Here is a 20,191-nt window from a genome sequence, read left to right on the forward strand (position 1 = left end):
CTCAAGCATTACGGTGAACAGTTTACAGAAACGTCTCAAGCGTTAAGGTGAACAGTTTACCCAAACGTCTCAAGCATTACGGTGAACAGTTTACAAAACCGTCTCAAGCGTTACGGTGAACAGTTTACAAAAACGTCTCAAGCGTTATGAGAAAACCCACGTGGTTGGACAGACGACCCTACACCTTGTCACGTACAACCGGGGAATCGAAACCTCGCCAGTTGACTCAATGACAGACCGTATGATACAGCGTGCACCTGCCACCCAACCCCCCTTAATTATAAGGAATATCCTGTATTAATTGTTAACTGTCATCAACAATAGGTGTTAATTACAGGGAGCAATCATTTAACTATGATATTTTTAAATTAAAGAGAAGCGGAGGAAATGGTATTAAAATACCATTTTCTCTGCTCCTCTTTAACTTTGTGACCATATCAAGGAACGTCTGTCTTTGATAATGGCCGATGACCAGTTCCGGACGTAGACTTCAGTAGGGTGCAATATTGACCTTTCAGCAGGGCCGGATAGGCCATTGGTCTAGGGTTCACGGGTATCGGTGGGCCCACTGAAATTAATTTGTCGCGCAGCTTGCCAACGTATAACCTTGTGTAATATATTTAATAACAAAATATATTGGACACTGAAATCTACCGGTGAACAGTTTACAAAAACGTCTCAGTTCTTACAGTGAACAGTTTACAGAAATGTCCCAAGCATTACGGTGAACTGTTTACAAAAACGTCTCAAGCGTTACGGTGAACAGTTTACAAAAACGTCTCAGGCGTTACGGTGAACAGTTTACAGACATGTCTCAAGCGTTACGATGAACTGTTTACAGAAATGTCCTGGCTCGCTAGCCTGAAGGTCACGTGTTCGATACCTGCATTGGCCGAGAAATTTCATCGGGATTTTCCGGCGTGGTTTCCCCTTGTGGTGCAGGACGGAGGGCCTGACAAAGACAGCTGTCTAGTCGTTCGGATGGGACGAAAAACCGAAGTCCCGTGTATACATTGGCGTGCATGTAAAAGATCCTTTGGCAGTTGGAACTCGATATAAGAGTGGGCCATTGTTCCGCTGCCTGGGGAAAATCTCCCTTATAGCACACTGTATGGCGTATGCCCGTCTTCATTAGCCCAGTATAGGAACAGAACAGTAGGACGTTAAACCCCATTTCATTTCATTTCCAATCCAAAACCAGCTGGAGATTTCTGAGTATCTATTAATGTTATTAGGTTTAAAACTGTAGACAGACGGTCGTCCATTTGGATACCTGGATCTTAAAAGTCGACATTGATGAAATATTATCAATGATGAGACAGATGTGATTGATGTTAATATAGATATATAGACTTAAAAGGTTCAAGATATCAGACTGGTTCTGATATACCATAGTTAATATACCACGGTTAATATACCACGACTAATAAATATGTTTTCTCTGATTGATCGTAATGAGAGTTTATGAGGTTTCGCTATCATGCTGTCGTAACCAACCACAAGACAATCGACGGCTTTCAGAATAAGTTCTTCAAAGGACCCGAACTCACATAATTTGGAATAACCGCCGCGTCATAAGTCTAATACCTTAATATCCCTAAATAGAGAAAATCGATTTTTTTTTTTTTTTGGTAAAATGTTTGAAATGAACGATATTAGTTCGGTAAAGCAAAAATAATCTTTCGATTTTGGTGATTGCTTGTAACGTGTTGGTTTGTTGTCCACGCAAACTATTTATGCAAGGTGGTTTAATACGGGCTAATAACCATGTCGCCGATAGAGACTCTCTTTTCTTGATTGTTCTCGCGATTTGGCTCAAGTAGCGATAAGGGATTTTTCTTCGGCGGTTTTCGTGAAAGTATTTTGTGAGAGGAATTAGTTTTGGTGTAGATCTTACTTCCATTCCATTCCATGAGATTAGTAGAGATGGGGAATGGAGTGCTAATTTGAAACGGGCCATAATAACCGACCGACGTGTTATTATCAAGCGCTGTAACTCCTACTAACTATTCCTAGAAGCAGACGTGGAAAAAAACACGACTAAGACAAAAGGAAAATTCGATTTAAGAAAGGATTGTATTGTTATTCTGCAATTCAACTGCGTGGATTTCCAGTGACTGGCCTATATTTTGAGGAAAACTGGGGGGCGGGGGTGCAATTCACATCTAGGACGAGGTCAATGTGGGGTTTTCCACGTTCCATAACAGACGTAGACGCTAAAAAAAGGCGAAGACACAAGAAAAGTTATGTCGATTTAAGAAACGATAGTATGGTTATTTTGACATTACACTGCATGGATTACCAGTGTCTGACTTATATGTTGTGGGAACCGAAGCTCGAACTGTTGTGATGGGGGATGCGGGATGGGGGGATGGGGGGTCGCAACCAGTAACAAGGTCCAGGTAAGCACTATGAGCTTCCTCAACGGGTGTGGGTCCATGACAGATGCAGGCGCGAAACAAAAAAAATCAAAGACGAAAAATCGATTTTAAATAAGAGAGAGAGAGAGGGGGAGAGAGAGAGTGGGAGAGAGAGAGAGAGAGAGAGAGAGGGGGGAGAGAGAGAGAGAGGAGAGGGGGAGAGAGAGAGAGAGAGTGAGAGAGAGAGAGAGAGAGGTGGGATTAACGTCCACCGAAACAAATTAGTTCATTTCGGGACTAATTTTATTTCAATAATCGTGGACGTTAATCCATCTCTCTCTCTCTCTCTCTCTCTCTCTCTCTCACTCACTCTCTCACTCTCTCTCCCCCCTCTCTCTCTCTCTCCCCCTCTCTCTCTCCCCCTCTCTCTCTTTCTCTCTCCCTCTGTCTCTCTCTCCCTCCCTCTCTCTCGACCCTACTCGATTTTAAATAAGGATCGTATCGTTATATTGAAATAAAATTGCAAGAATGTCCAATGACTGACCTCGTGGAACTGAAAGGTGAATCACTTTTCTGAGATCCTTCGTGACCAGCAACATGGTCAGGGTAAGCCGTAAGGACTGGGGTGGTTCTATGACAGATGTAGACGAGAGACAGAAAACACACACGAAAATGAAAAGTCATTGCATGAATGTCTAATGACTGACCGACATTTGCGAGTGGGGGCGGGGGGTGGGGTGGGGGGCTGGAGCTTCATGTCCTGGTGTTCTTCGTAACCAGCAACGAGGCCTGTGTAGCCATAGACAGAATTTTAAAAATACGGAATTAATACAAAACTGTTTTAGTTTTACCTGAAATAACGTAATGTAAATGAAGTGGAGAAGGTCCGCTACCCCCCTCCCCCTTTTTCCCACTCCCCACTATATACGCATGTCCATGTCAGGGTCTGTTCACGCGATCAGTAAGTTCCACTGCTAAAATATATCGGAAATCTCATCTAAAACGGGAGTCTCTAAAAAATAATCGTGATGTTATAGTTCATCTAAAACGGGAGTCTCTAAAAAATAATCGTGATGTTATAGTTCATCTAAAACGGGAGTCTCTAAAAAATAATCGTGATGTTATAGTTCATTGAATCACGTTATGTAGATTAGATTCCAAGCTTGTATGTGAAAGCTGTCTAGTCCGTCGGATGAGACGAAAAACCGAGGTCCCGTGTATACATTGGAATGCACGTAAAAGATCCCTTGGCAGTTGGAATTCGATATAAGAGTAGGCGATAGTGCCGCTGTCCGGGCAAAATTTCCCTCATAGCACACTGTATGGCGTATGCCCGTCTTCATTAGCCCAGCATTGGAGCAGAACAGTAGGACGTTAAACCCCATTTCATTTCATTTTTATGTGACAACGAGTACGGATGCCTATTCAACTTCGTGGGTTTTCGCCGTGTCCTCTAGCTGCAATATTTGTAGCCGTGATAATTGGGGATATTAACAGCTACAATTGATACACTATTCGAGGCTTTGAGCAAGTAAAATTAAGTTCAGTTGTAAAATTTTCAACGCATATCATCACAGTCTGCATGGAAATAAGTAATTATGTCACAAATAGTGAAGAGTGGAACACTGAAATCTTAATCTTATCTTACCAAACAGTTTTCTGTATTTTTAAGGTAACGTGAAATCACGTGTGAGTTCTAATTCTGGTTCGGTGGTCATTTTAAAATGGACAGAAATTTCGCGTAGCAGTTGGCTTTTATCAAATCATATAATTATGTGGTAAGGGTTTACCTTTTTTTCAATGGGAATTGTTTTATTATATGTTAAGCTACGTGCAGTACAGTTTGGGGTCGGTTTAATTGGACATTAAGGGAGTTATAGGCCAGTAAACTTTTTTGTCATCAAATCATGACAAAACCTGCTAAAAGGAAGACCTTAGAACGGGCCTCTGCTGGGGCTGGAGCAAGAAGGAAGACATCAGTAAATAAGTAAGTAAGTAAAAAAATTTATTGCATAAAAACGCCCACGTATATATAGGAGCAGTATACAATTACAAAAATTACATTAATACAGTACAACAAATATACATGTAACAAATAAACGAACATTAATACAATACAATAAATATACATATAACAAATAACAAAAGTATTATATAATACAACAAATATACATATAACAAATAACAAAAGTATATATATAAAGCTAGAAATCAATTTAGCAAGGGTGGATAATAGGCATGAGCTTCCTTTAGGACTCTTTTGTTTCGGAGTTAATTATGTTATTTATTGTAAATAAGGCAGAAGGTGTGGCAGATAATGTATCCCTCCCTGCTTTTGAAAGAATGAAAGACAAATGTGCACGCAAATTTTGCAACTGGTGAGGGTGGGTCAAACATGACATCGAAGGAGAAATGGTACAAAATATTGGCGTACAAAATATTATTTCGAATGGTTTCATGTTTTATACATTCTATTAGAAAATGAAACTCATTAGTGGAACCATTTCTACGGGTCCTCCCGTTTCCTCCAACTGCTAACGATCCATCGTGAAAGCGAATTATTGAAATAATATTGTACCATTAAGTCTCGTCTTAACCAGATGTCTCCGGAAAAGACGATTAGGCATACCTGAAGTTAAGCAATACCAAATGAATTGAAATTAAATGAAATTGGGTTTAAAGTCCTACTTTTCTGCTCCGACTGGGCTAATGAAGACGGGCATACGCCATACAGTGTGCTATGAGGGAAATTTTGCCCGGACAGAGGCACTATGGACTATTTTTATGTCAAATACAACTGCCAAGGGATCCTTTACGTACACGCCAATGTGTACCTCGGTTTTTCGTCCCATACGAACGACTAGACAGTTGTCCTTGTCATGCCCTCCGTCCTGCATCACTGACAAGGGGAAAACAATCCGGAAAATTCCGATGAACTTTCTCGGACAACACCGGTATCGAATCCGTGACCTCTAGGCTAGCTATCCAGCGTCTTACCCACCTAGCCACCGTGGCTCCAATCAGCGATACCAGATAATAAGGATGAGTTATATGGTCAATTAGATGATAACTATGTACTCATATTATATAACTTGTAGCGGCGTTGGGTGACCGAATGGTTAGCACGTGCGGGCTGTATCATAAGATCTGTCTATGAGTCAGGTGGCGTGGTTTCGATTCCCCGGTTGTACGTGACAAGGAGTAGGGTCGCCTGTCCAGCCTCGTTGGATTTCTCCGGGTCCTCCGGTTTCATCCCACTGCTAAAGACCCCTACATACAAGCGAATTATTGGAATAAAATTGAACCATATGTTAGTCCCGAAATTACCTAGTTTGTGTTGAGTGGACGTTAAACCCTCTCTCTCTCTCTCTCTCTCTCTCTCTCTCTCTCTCAATTATATAATTACTTTTCCCCAAACACAATTATTTTCTCACCAACGTTGATAGTAATCTATGAAGAAAATGAATTATTATACAAGATACAGATACATCATAATAACCCGTCCCTCTGAAAAGCTCTACAAACATTAACCATATTCTGACTGACGCTTCCAAGCTTTATATCTTTGCCTTATAGAAATTAGTGTCTTAATCGAATCCGTCAGCAATTGGTTCTGTACCTGGCTAGCCAGTTAACGCCAGAGGAAAAATTGGAGTTTACGAATAAATCAATTAGGATCAAAAGAAAAGTCGATGTCCATCAAGGTTTGTAATAATAAATGTGTCTAATTCTATTAGAGGTTGAGATTATTCGGCCATCTTGTCAAATCTTGCCATTTCCCAGAAACCCATTCACTGGTATAAAGGTCATTCTAGTAACGTGAGAAGTGAATTAATTTCATTATGTACGAAATTCTCGCATGTGAGAAATATGTCCGGTCAAGGATATCATCTAAAATTTCAACATTAGTTTCTGATTGATTCAAAAGTTGATAGGGTGAAGTTGAAAGGTTAAAGTTGATAGGTTAAAGTTCAAAGGTTAAAATTCAATTCCCACAAATTGCCGCCCACAACCACCCCACAGCCCACAACCACTTTAAGATACGCTACTGCCCTGCTTCTAACTGTTCAACTTGTTGTCCATGAATGGTAGATTAAATTTATCGGCCCCCCACCCCCACTACACACACACACACGCACTCTCCCCCCTCTAACATACGATACGGTCCCACTACCCTATATCCAGAATTAGAAACAAATTCTATTGCTAATTGGTAAACAAGTCCATAAATGGGTTGAAACATTCTTGTCGATAAAACTCTGAACCGAATGTAATTTTTCCTCCAGCAAACATAAATTTAGCGTGAAATTTGCGTTGACCTAAATTCCTCATTAATTGGCTAGTGCCATGTTAAACAAGGTCGAAGTATTCGATATTATTGATAATTTCAACATGGAACAAATGTCAAAGTAAGTCGGCACAGGTGAGGACGTCATTAGTTTTCGTGCCTTAGGTTTTAAGACGAGTTAACGCCAGGAGAAGTGGGCATGATGTCCAGGCCCGGCGGAGTGGTAGCCACCCAACCCCCAATAATTTGGCCGCAAGTACTCTTTTCTCCAGGTTATTGCCGTCCCTGGACCTAGGATGGAAGCCCCCCCCCCCCAATCAAGAATTGCTTCCGCCTCATGTTAAAACCTGGTTCGCACTGACAGGAAAACTGTGTAGGACGTCATTGGCTTTCGTTTCTTATCTTTCAAGCCCCGTTATCTTTAGTTAAAATTTCGTGAAACAGGGCCCTGGTTTTAATTCGCAGGAAAAGTGTGTAAATCGTCATAGGAAAATTATGTGTCTGTGAGGTCTGTTTGGAATTTGTATTGCATGTAAAAGGCAGTGGAAACTGTGAAAAGCTTAGGCGAATACCGCTGTCCACAGAAACTATAAAATCATGGAGAATTGAAAGCCAAGCCTTAGGGGGGTTGGGATGGCCTAGTGGTCTAGAGTGCCGCGCTTTGACTTCTAGCTGGCCGGTCACCTCTGACTTGCGGTTGTGGTTTCGATCTCTGGTGTGAGCGTATGTGGCTTGGAGATAGGGGCGCCTTCTCAACCTCGTGGGTTTACTCCGGGTACTCAGGTTTCCTCCCACAGGAAAGACCCCTGCCCGTGCGTTAAGATATTAAAAAAAGAGAAAAATAAGACTGTCTGGGATATCACCTTCGATGGAAGCGGACGTTAAACACTAAGAACAGTAAAACAGCCAAGCAAAAAAAAAAAAAAAAAAAAAAATCTTTCCTCGATGTTTCCAATTTTCATGGAATGTAGTGAATGTTGATTTTGAGAAAGCCATTAGTGGAACTGTTTAGCTATAATTGTGTGATTTAAACACGAGAGGTCTGAGTAATGGTAAATTGTATGACATTAGTTAAATATGGTCTAACAGTAATCAATGTATATAAATTTGTTGTAAAAGCTGGATAATCATTATATTTTGTTTAAAGGGGCGTGGTGACCGGAGGAGAGAGAGAGAGAGAGAGAGAGAGAGAGAGAGAGAGATGGGGTTTAACGTCCACTCGACACAAACTAGGTCATTTCGGGACTAACACATGGTTCAATTTATTTCAATAATTCGCTTGCGCGTAGGGGTCTTTTTGCAGTGGGAGGAAAACCCACGAAGTTGGACAGGCGACCCTACTCCTGTCACGTACAACCGTGAATCGAAACCACTCCAGTTGACTCAATGACAGACCTTATGTTATAGCGCGCACCTGCTAACCATTCGGCCATCCAACCCCCCTCCTGGGCACGAGACCGGGGTTGGCCAAGTAGCCCCGCAGGATTTTCAGCGTGGTTTTGCGCTTTGTTGATGGATACTCATTATATTTTGTTTAAAGGGACATGATGATCGGGAGTCACGCTGGCCCAATGATTAAGCACGTGATCCCGGGTACGGTACAAGACAGGGATTGGCCGAGAAGGTTCTGTGGAATTTTTCAACGTGGTTTCCGGTCGAAGGGGCATGGTGACTCAGTGAATAAAGCGATGGCTCATTAAGCAGGTGGACCGGGTACGAAACCAGGGTTGGCCGAGAAGCCCCGCGAGTTTTCAACGTGGTTTCCGCTTTGTTAGTGCAAAGTCGTTCGGATTGTACGAAACACCGAGGTTTCGCGTCCATGTTGGTGTGCACGTAATGGAACCCTTGTTATTTACAATTTGATGAAGAGTAGTCGGAAATGCCACTGTTAAGGCAAATGTCCACCATAGCACACTGAGTTATCCCGGTTGATGCAGAAAAGTAGGACGTTAAACCCCATTTCATTTCAAATTTGGTCGAAATCCACTATCCCGTTTCGGAACAGTCGATCACGTCATATGAACAAGTATGATCCATGGCCATGATCAGACAAATGGAGAGACAGATAGACGGGGAGACAGGCAGAGAGGGAGATAGGCAGATACGGGGGAGGGGGGGATTGACGCCAACTCGACATAAACTAGGCCATATCGGGTCTGATAAGGTCCAATTTCATTTCAATAGTTCAGTTGCGTTAAACCACTAAACTACCCCCGTCCCCGCCCCCAAATATGGCTGCAACCCACCGCGTGGTGTATTTGCTCAAAAGAGAGTCGGTTCCTTTTATGGCTAAATCTTGTGTCCATATGTTATTAGACTAATGGAAAATCAAATTAAACTAAATATGACATAATAAACTTCATCCGTCATTTTATGGAAATATTCTGGTAAAAAGTAACAAATAATATAGACTTTTGTTTGATTCAGATTCCAGAGACGACATTTTATTTAATATGGTGATATTTCTGTATATTTAATTGCCAAGCAAAATATCGAACACTATGTCAAATTTAAAGGCTCTAAGCCTCGGACTTTGTATTATCCATAATCTTCCGACATTAAAGATAATTTCACAGAAAAGTATTTATCGGGTGGTTATTTCCAATTTGGTATGTATGGAAAGTATAGACACCCAATCTTACTCGAAAAGTACTGGATTATCCGAAAAACGCCCATGGGGCAGGCACTGGGCAAATTTGTTAGGGTATCACTAACTGGCAACCCGACTGTTATCTGCCAACTTATTGTGTGCCAGCTTAAGTGAGGGAGCGGCTGTTATGGATTAGAATCTTTTGGTTCAATTAATATCATATCGGCTCCTGATATCCAATACATAATCAACATTTTAAGACCATTTCCTGGCGTTGGTGAGTTCACTGTGGTCTCGAGTGCCATTTGTATTGAAAACGCTTAATAAATAAACACATCGCAGAAGTCTATACGGTAGTAATTAAAATTAACTTAAAGATACATTATGGGAGATTCGATAACGAGTTGGCAGTTCTCACTATAATAATTAAAAACTAGATAACGTAAAGGCAATTTGCTGAAAATTTCATTCAAATTGATCCACTATGAACCGAGAACTAAGCGAATACAATTTCTGCATAGCCTCGGTCATCATTACTAAAGTCAGTACGTTAACCAGCATAGTCTCGATTATCCATTTCATCGTTTAATTGGGAAGGAAAGTTATGCAGTAAATCGGATCACAATCCACTTGAGATCGCAGGCTAGCGATGCCATCTAGAGTTGGTTATGGTCTGGATAAGTTAATTAATGTCTAATTAATAAGCTAGATAACATTTCAGGCCTAAAGAAAGACCTGCAATAGACAGATTTAGCTCTTGCATAATGTATGTTTAACCGTGAACCGCAAACGACAAGATGACAAACTTGTAGATTGAACTAACCAGACGGAAATGGCGGCCATTTAATTTGGACTTCTCACGTATTTCACACAATATAACCATGATTATAAATTACAATAAAAATTTAAATATTGAATGTAAATCAGTTTATGTACAATCATGTGCTTTTCGACCCTTTTTTTCCATTTTAAGGTTTCAAAAAATAGAGCTCCTTTAATTTAATCAACATGTACAATAGCGCTGTAAGCGCCAGGAACCCAGCGGGGCGTTATCGCCACCATTTTGGAATTGTGACATCATATCACAAATATATGCGCAGTTGTCCAATGAACAACCATGCCAAGTTTGGTGTCGATCATACTGGGATTGGCGGAACCATAGGCCTTTTTTCGAAGAGCGTCACGGGAGAAAGTTCATCCGTTTTTCCAGCGTGGTTTCCCCTTGTCATCCTTTTTAGCGAATGTTGCCGTTCTGTAAATGTTAAATAGGGTTTAATTATTACTGTACCATCGTGGCTCCCGTGCACGAAATAATAACATCGTTAAATAATAAACAGGGTTACTTTATCATCACACGGATGTAATGCCCAACTTCTGACGCATGCGCCGGAGGTTGGCCATGCCTGGGGACATTCTTTTGAAAGGCCAATGCTCTACCCCACTCGGCAAACCTCGGCGGATTCCGTTACTCTACATCTTGCCTCGGCTGTTTGACAGTGAGTGATATGTACCTACGCCTTTACAATGTCGATGCGGCACCGGTTTACTATTTAGGAAAACTTGCCGCTTTTAAAAAAAAAGTTATCAAAATTGCGTTGTTCGAAGCGTGTGTAGAATTTTTAGTGCAAAGTTGTCCTTGAAGAAAATCGGATAAACTTGAAAGAAAAACAGCTCCAGACTTTGAAAGGTGTCATGGGCAACGCCGTTGGAAATCCGGGAACTTGAAAGTAGTTCCAATGGCGGACTTCGTCATACAGCCGAGGCTAGATGTAGGGTACTAGAATCTGCTGAGGTTTGCCGAGTGTGCTCTACCCCTCGACTACCTTAATACGCCAAATCATGTTGAATTCGTCTAAATTCGACACTGTACACGATCATAATTTTTTTTTTTTATAAGAATCAACGATCGTGATAGAGTCCCATTTACACCAAGATAAATAGCTGAACATATTATTAGAATCTATCACAGCCTGGATATTGGTAAATACGATTTAATTAATTACAAGTCATAGGTGGCAAATTTTGATTTAACTAGCCGATGGCGAATGCGTGTTAAGGAGACGTCTAACAGCATGTTCCCGACCGTGAGAGAGGTCAGCACCCCGAAAACTAATCTAGAAGGTGAGTGTTTATGTGTTTAGAAGGGATACGTGAACTTTCTTTATATACCAGATATGATAAAAACACAACCAATTTCAGGTTAATAAAACCATAAAACGTGTATCAAAGCCCCACGAAAACACCCTTTAAACAAAATAACAAATATTTGGCAGGTTTCAAACTGGCTAAAAATACAGAAACCAATATCCTTCGTCCAAGGCCGCCATTGGTACATACTCCTCCTCCTCGCAGTGTTTCGTTTGATTATAACTAATCCCACTAAACACTGCTTTAGCGAAAGCAAAATTTCTGTTCCAAATTATGACTGGTCAATGGTCCGATTAACAACCAATAGCTAACTGCGTTACAAAAGCGCCACGCTTAAAACAGAGCTCCAAATTGGACCAAATATGTTTACATAACGTTACGTCATGACATCTGCATATCGGTTCAGCCATATTTTGATTTAATTTAAAAATGGAGGAGCGAGACTTAGCTTCGAACTAACCAGTACGGTGGTCCAAATTATTGCACATGTCTTGTCAAGCCTTCAAAGGCTAATATCTTCGCTCGCAATAGAGTAATTTGAATGAAATTTTCAGATTATTCATTTTACATTATCTATTATAGTAAGAATGGCTAGCTCTTAATCTACATCTTACAAAATATCTTTAAGTCGGAGAATGCTTTGTGAACCCGGGGTCAGCAGTGGGGTCTCCTGCCTAACTTTATGGGTTTTCTCCGGGTCATTGGGATTTTCCCCAAATGCAAAAGATTTCTCAGTCTCTCTGTCACTCTATCATAGGTTGCCCCATCTGAAATGGATGCTCGGGGCGCTCAACACCATCCCCACTCCAGCCCTTCCGCCCGCCTCTCTGTTCGGCTATACAAAAAATTCCCCACTAAAAAAATGCATATACGCAAGTCATCTCAACTGAATTCAATTAAAGATGAACGCCATCCTAAGAAGAAGCAGGTATAGAATCTAATAAAAGGAAACGTTTATTGCGATGTATGAGATGTTCTTGTAGAGGTTTTATAAGTTTATTGGTTGTGTAAGTCGTAGATCACAAACTTTATACACTGTGTATAATCAAATTTAACGCTATTTTAAAATTCAATTTTAGTTTGAAACATTAGTTCTGCGTGTTCTAGTTGGAAAAGGATAAAATTGGATGAAATTAAGCATCGACTGCATGAAATCGGAATAAGGTTATCTAAAACAAACAGATTTGTTTTAACAGATGTGTAGAATTGCTTGAGCACGTCCTTCTAAACCTTTTTATATTTCAGTTCCTTAAGCGGTGGACACACTAGTCGAATGATTCGCCCGAATCAAACATGTTTGATATATTCGTCTTGTGTGTCCATATCGCGGAAGCTTCGGCCGAATGTAGAATTCATTAGCCAACCAGCGGGGTTGGATGGTCGAATGGTTAGCACGTGCGCGCTGTATCATAAGGTCTGTCATTGAGTCAACTGGCGTGGTTTCGATTCTCTGGTTGCACGTGACAAGGAGTAGGGTCGCGTGTCCAACCTCGTGGGTTTTCTACGGATCCTCCGGTTTTCTCCCACCGCTAAAGACCACTACGCGCAAGCGAATTATTGAAATAAAATTGAACCATATCTTAGTCTCGAAATGACCTAGTTTGTGTCGAGTGGACGTTCATTTCTATTTCTCTCTCCCTCTCATTAGCCAACACGTCATCAACTCGTATCGAGAAGTCACGTGATTGTTTGAAGACACGGTCGCCGCCATGTTTAATCATGTGACGTGAAAGGTGACGCAATCGACTGGTGAATCGGGCGAAACATTCGCCTAGTGTGTCCACCCATTCGGCGTAATAAAATTCCGCGCCGATTAATTCGGTCGAATGATTCGTCTAATGTGTCCACCGCTTTAGTTAAAAGCCCCTTGTCGCCATCTTTCATACAGTATCTAATTTTACATGGTTTAAATATACATTATGTAAGATTTAGATAAAGAGTTGACTATTCTTGCTATAATAGTTTAAATATAGATAATGAAAAATGAATATGCTGAAAATTTCATTCAAATTAATTTATTCTGAGCGAAGCTATGAGTGTTTGGTGTTTTGGCAAGACGTGGCATAGATTGTTTATTATAGTAGCAACGTTACTTGTTAATCGAGACTAAGTCTCGATTGTCCATTTTATGATTAAATAATTTAATCTTGCGTGTGTTTAAATCCATCCAAATCTCGGCTATCCAGGGAGTTGATTATTGGCTTGTCATGTGAACAAATGTCTAATAATAGTTTATTGACGTGGCATATGACCAAAACAAAATAATTTTGAATGAATATAATTTCGCTTCAGGTTAATAACGGAATATAACTTTAATCGCCCGTTACTTTCAATATCCCTGATTTGCAGCTGCATGTTAACATACAATATAGGGATTCGTGTGGTAAATGACATCATATAATTATGGTTTCCATTGTTCCATTGACGTATTGGCACGGCTGTTTATGACAAGAAAAATCATTTCGCATTAACATAATTGTGCTTCAAGTTAATAAAGGCATATAACTGTAATCACCCGTTACTTTCAATATGCCCGATTTGCAACTGCATGTTAACATACAATATAGAGAAATGTCGATTACAGAACACGTTTGATAGACTAATGACGGACTAGGGAATGGTTTTGAATAGAAATCCAATCTAGATAAAACAATTAGAAAGGACTAAATGAATGTTGTTACCTTTGAGCGGATTACTGGAACACCGTAAGTGGTTTGTGATCGATACAGAATGATAGAATGGGGGGTAATACGGTTCGTTAATTACCTGAAATACTCCGAAAACAGTCAACATGCCGTGGGTTTTAATCATGCCAGATTCCAGCAGGATCTCGTGCAATTCTACAATTTATGGTCATCAATGGAAGAAAGTCATTTAATTCTTCCATTAATAGCGTGTGTTTTTGTGGCATCCTGTTACGCTCCTGCGAGATCGTTTGTGAGAATATTTGAAGCGAAGTTATATTGCACTGCAGAACGTGAATAGGTTTGTCGTGTTCAGATATAAGAATGATCTATATATGTATGTTTATGCCTGTTCTATTTCGGTCAATGTGATAATTAAATCAGTAACCTAATCCGCAATCACTACTCACGCAAAAACTTTCTAGAGGATTAAATACGTAGTAATAGTATTCAGATCCAGTAATAGCAATATACTTTAAACATGCATTATGCCCCCGCCAGACCGTGTGGCGACCTTACTGTGCTGGGGGATCACGTGGCTAAGTGGGTAGGACGCTGGCTCGCTAGCCTGGAGGTCGGGTGTTCGATCCTTGCATTGTCCGAGAAAGTTCATCCAGATTTTCCGGCGTGGTTTCCCCTTGTCAGTGATGCAGGACGGAGGGCCTGACAAGGACAGCTGTCTAGTCGTTCGGATGGGACGAAAAACCGAGGTCCCGTGTACATATTGGCGTGCACGTAAAAGATCCCTTGGCAGTTGGAATTCGATATAAGAGTAGGCCGTAGCGCCGCTGCCCGGGCAAAATTTCCCTCATAGCACACTGTATTGCGTATGCCCGTCTTCATTATCCCAGTTTAGGAGCAGAACAGTAGGACGTTAAACCCCATTTCATTTCATTTCATTTTCTTACCGTACTGCTGCGACCGTAGAAATGGTTCCACTACTGAAGTATTCCGCCTTACTCCAGCCAAAGTAGTGGCTCGTCCTACGGAGTTCCTTTGCGCAAGTTTTTAGTCAAATGACTACAAAAAGCTTACTGGCCTATAGCCCCCCTTAATTTACACATAAACTGACCCCAAACTGTACTGCACATAGCTTAACATAATTATAATAAACCAATTCCCATTGAAATAAAGGTGAAGTCTTACCGCATATGATTTGATGAAATCCAACTGTTATGCGAAATTTGGCGAGATTTCATCTGGCTGGTGTCATGGCGGCTTACATTAAAAGAAATGTCGCTTTGAAAATGTAGAAAGCATAATTACCACAAAGAAAAACTGTTTAATAACTACATTTGTGATAGAAATTACCTATGGCAATACAAACTGTTATGACATGAGTTGACAATTGTGCGTTTGAACATATTTGTACTTGCGTAAGGAGTTTTAGACTGTATCAATTGTAGCGTTAAACACAGTTTAACGGTACGACATTTGTAGCTACTGCGACCGTACAGAAACTAGAAAAGGTCGCCGGCAAACGTAAACACAACGCGATAAAATGGCCCAAAAAATTATAAACTTGAAAAAAGTCGCGTTCTTATACCCCCGTCAGACTGGGGTGGTGCCTTTACTGCGCTGCTACGGCGACGGAAAATGGCCCCAGAGCGCGTTAGGATCGCTATAAGCGTGGTGGAAACGCCAGATATCGCTATGTGGTCTCCCTGGTCGCAAATGATCGCGGGGTCACAACACGATATCTGGCGTTTCCACCACGCTTTTACCACGCTTATGGCGATCTTGAAGCGCTCTGCGACCATTTTCCGTCGCCGTAGCGTTGCAGTAAGGACGCCACCCCAGTCTGACATGGGTATTATGCAAGAGCTAAATCTGCATATTGCAGGTTTTTCTTTAGGCCTGAAATGTTATATATTAATTAGACATTAATTAACTTATCCAGAAAATAATCAACTCTCGGTGGGCCTTTCCGATTATCAAGTTTGAAACGATGACCAAAGTTGATTGTCAACTGTCATACTATTTCTGTGAATGACGTCATACTATGACTGTGAATGAAATTCATATACCTGTATATAAACGTGTATATATATATATATATATTACTTCCGTGTTCTATAGCACCTTGACTATTTTAAACTGCAGTTTAGGCATGTTTTTATTTTTCTCCAATAATGACGTCTGGGTCAGTTATTCATTGTACAGACTGTCGAGCGTGAATAATGCCAATGTCAAGTAAGAATTAATTATTGTTCCAACTTAAAAATAAAAAAAAAGCTTTGTACAGACCAATGAGTCAATAACGAGTATAAGCCGATTACAGAAGGTCATACGCAATTAACAGACAGATGACGTGAAGGCGTGCATTTTGCGCCGTTCAATAATGAAATAAAATGGATGCTTATGAGACTGAAAATCATTACCCAGTTTGTAAATTTCCCGTGGTTGTCAAGTGTCGTGACTTTCTTTGCTCCTGTGTTGGTCAGTTTGTGTAAATTGTCCGGGGGATGCCATTGGTTTAGGACCCGGGTGTACACCAGGTATTTCATTATATTATATATTCAAAAACCATAAATATAGAACCGGGAATATAGGGCCCATGGACAATAAGTATAGAACCTCTGTGGTCTCCAACTGGTGGGTTATGGAGAATCTCTCTGGTGGGCCACTGATATAGGCACTGATGAGTTTGCCCTTGGGTCTACGCGTAGGAAAATCTTAAACTGGGGGGGGGGGGGGCTCGCTGCGATTCCTCCCTCTTCTAAAAATCCTGGCGTCCGCTTGTGCTGGTAGATCTATAATCTACTATATATTTATATATTACAATCAATTCTGTTTTGAGTCCATGTTCGTGTGTAAACTGGACGAGGGGGAAATGGATGGATTTGAAAAATCTTAAGATATCAAGTCAATACATTTGTGATGCATCAAGCTGATTTTCACCTTAAAGTGAAGTCCATACAAATGTGATGTGTCTGGTGGATTTATATTGTCACCTATTACAGTAATCGTCTAGTTAGAAAATATACATATTTACGTTTTATACCAACACACAGGGATGAGGCTTTCGATTTGGATAAAGATGGGTATAGTAGCTTTTACGTTACGCCATACTGTGTGTTATGAGGGAAATTTTGTCTGGACAGCGGCACTACGGCTTACTCTTATATTGAATTCCAACTGCCAAGTAATCTTTTACTTGCGTGCCAAAGTGTACAGGGACCTCGGTTTTACGCCCCATCCGAACGACTATATGTTGTCCCTTGATTTTCAAACGATACAATGGCCAGGTTATAAAGCTCTGCTAGACCTGTATATATAAAAGCTCTATGGTCAGCACCCACTAATCCGCTTCCTTGACCACTAAAAGGGTAATTAAATAAAAAAGCGAGATTTATGGAGATGATTTTGTTAGGTGATCAAAGTGATTAATGAAGAAAGCCTATAGTAATAAGCGCTACTCGTCTTGTTTTTCTTGTTCTTAGGGTGACGCGCTTCGAAAAAAGCCTAAGGCCGCGTCATGAAACCTGTCATGCTTGTGGAATCCTTACCGTCTATTTTCACTGTGATTCTTCTATTTTCACCAAAAGGGATCATTTCTCGCCACATTTGACACAGATTTATTAAAAATTCAACACTATTTTCAAGGTGAATCGCAAAATTCTACTTGAAAATAGTGCTGAATTATTATAAATGATTCCTTTTGGCGAACAAAAAAAAAAAGAATCACATTGCAAAATAGAAGGTAAGGATTCGAAATCATTAAATCCAAGCTGTATCCAAGTCATCCGCGGGTCTACAGAATTGATTTTGAGCTTGTCGTGTAAATAAATGTCTAATTAATAATTTCTATAACAACTGAAGCCTAATGAAAGACTGTTTAGCTCTTAATTAATGTATCTTTAACAAATGAAATGAAATGGGGTTTAACGTTCTACTGTTCAGCTCCGAACTGGGAATACGCCATACAGTGTGCTATGAGGGAAATTTTAGGGAAATTTTTACCGGACAGCGGCCTACTCTTATATCGAATTCCATCTGCCAAGGGATCTTTTACGTGCACGCCAATAAGTACGCGGGACCTCAGTTTTCTGTCCCATCCGAACGACTAGACAACTGTCCTTGTCAGGCCCTCTGTCCTGTATCACTGACAAGGGGGGAACCACGCGGGAAAATCGGGATGAACTTTCTCGGCCAATGCAGGGATCGAACACCCGACCTCCAGACTAGCGAGCCAGCGTCTTACCCACTTAGCCACCGTGACCCCAGTATCTTTTAACATTGTTGTACAAGCCACGCTGCTAAATTTGAATTACACGCGGCTTCCTTTCTCTAAAATTATGAGTATCGGGCTCTATACATGAGTCTTAGGAGGGGGGGGGCATACTACCAAGGTGTTGGCCCCCTTCATCACCAAACTTCGCACGCCACTACAAAGCAAACTCATAAATGTCTGACAAGAGGTATCCGACAACTATTCATGCTTCTTTCGTCTTGTGTTCATCTTTCCAGCGTCGTTGTCAGAGGTTCTGGGCGGTAGTCTGGCAAGGACAGCGTCTAGAAGTTGGGATGGGACGACAATCGAGGTCCCGTGTACACATTTGGCGTGCCCCTAAATTCGAAATAATAGTAAGCCATAGTTCCGTTGTCCGCTCAAAATGACCCTCGTAGCACATTGTATGGCGTGCGCCCGTCGTCATTAGCCCAGTCAGCGCTTAAAAGTAGGACGTTAAATCCACTTGTTGACTTAGCGAGTGTTTGACAGATCGGGACTTCTTTATTTATTTTCAATACGTTTCATGTTCGAGTGTCGTTTATTTCATCTTTAGCGAGTGTTTGACAGATCGAGGCTACTATATTTATTTTCAATATGCTTCGTGTTGGATTGTCGGCTATTTTCATCCTTAGCGAGTGCTTGACAGATCGAGACTACTTTATTTATTTTCAATACGTTTCGTGTTAGAGAGTCGGCTATTTTCATCTCAGGGTTTGTATTATATTTATATTATGTAGCCTGGGAGCACCAATTACACGTGTCACTGGAAACAATAACACAAGATTCGTTTTCATAAAACACAACCGTCTACAACAAGTGCATTAGTAAAAGCAATGGTAATTGGTCAGTCAGTGGTTTCCATTGACTAATAATCATGTTGATTAGATATAAACATTGAATGGTTTTGGTAACGGTCGTCATTACAACTATATTTTCTATTAATTCAACGGCAGGCAATCAAAACATGGCGGTTTTATTCGTAGACTCATTTTCCATGTAGATTTAAGAGGAAATGAAATGGGGTTTAACGTCCTACTGTTTTGCTCTGAACTGGGCTAATGAAGATGGGCATACGCCATACAGTGTTTCATGAGGGAAATTTTGCCCGGGCAGCGACACTACGGCCTACTCTTATATCGATTTCCAACTGCCAAGGGATCTTTTACGTGCACGCCAATATGTACACAGGACCTCGGTTTTTCGTCACATCCGAACGACTAGGCAGCTGTCCTTGTCAGGCCCTCCGCCCTGCATCACTGACAAGAGGAAACCACGCCGCAAAGTCTGGATGAACTTTCTCGGCCAATGCAGGGCCCCGATTCACAAAATTTTAACTTTAGATAAAAATCCAAATTTTAGTAGATACCTCAGTTTTGATTGGCTAAGCACTAAAATCAATCTTAATATTATCCAATCAAATTACTAAAATTTGGATTTTATCTCAGTTAAGTTTTCGTGAATAAGGGCCCTGGGATCGAACACCCGATTTAAGAGGAATGCATATGGTGGAAGATAAACTGGCAGTGGTACATTGTACGTTGGAACCATGTTCGATCGCGGGTGGTCGTGGTTAAATCTGTTTGATAAGGCTAACTTCAAGTTTGGTCAAAGGTCACGAAATGTAAACAGGGCTAGCGCTAATCCCAACCGTAACCCTAACCCTGGACCTAGCCCTAATGCTTACCCTAAGCCTAACCTATAATCTCGTCAACAATCACGTGTCCTGCCCTTATTTACATCTCAGGGATCTTGACGGAAATTTAACCAATGTTCGCCGAGGTTAAAAAAAATATGCGGACTGCGCATGTTCGAGTCTCATAATGGCTGATCGGTTCAAATGTATTTTGTGTATGTTTTTTAATCGCACAATTCTACTTGAAATTTGTG

Source organism: Patella vulgata, chromosome 7 (assembly GCF_932274485.2).
Source record: "Patella vulgata chromosome 7, xgPatVulg1.2, whole genome shotgun sequence".
NCBI lineage: Eukaryota > Metazoa > Mollusca > Gastropoda > Patellidae > Patella > Patella vulgata.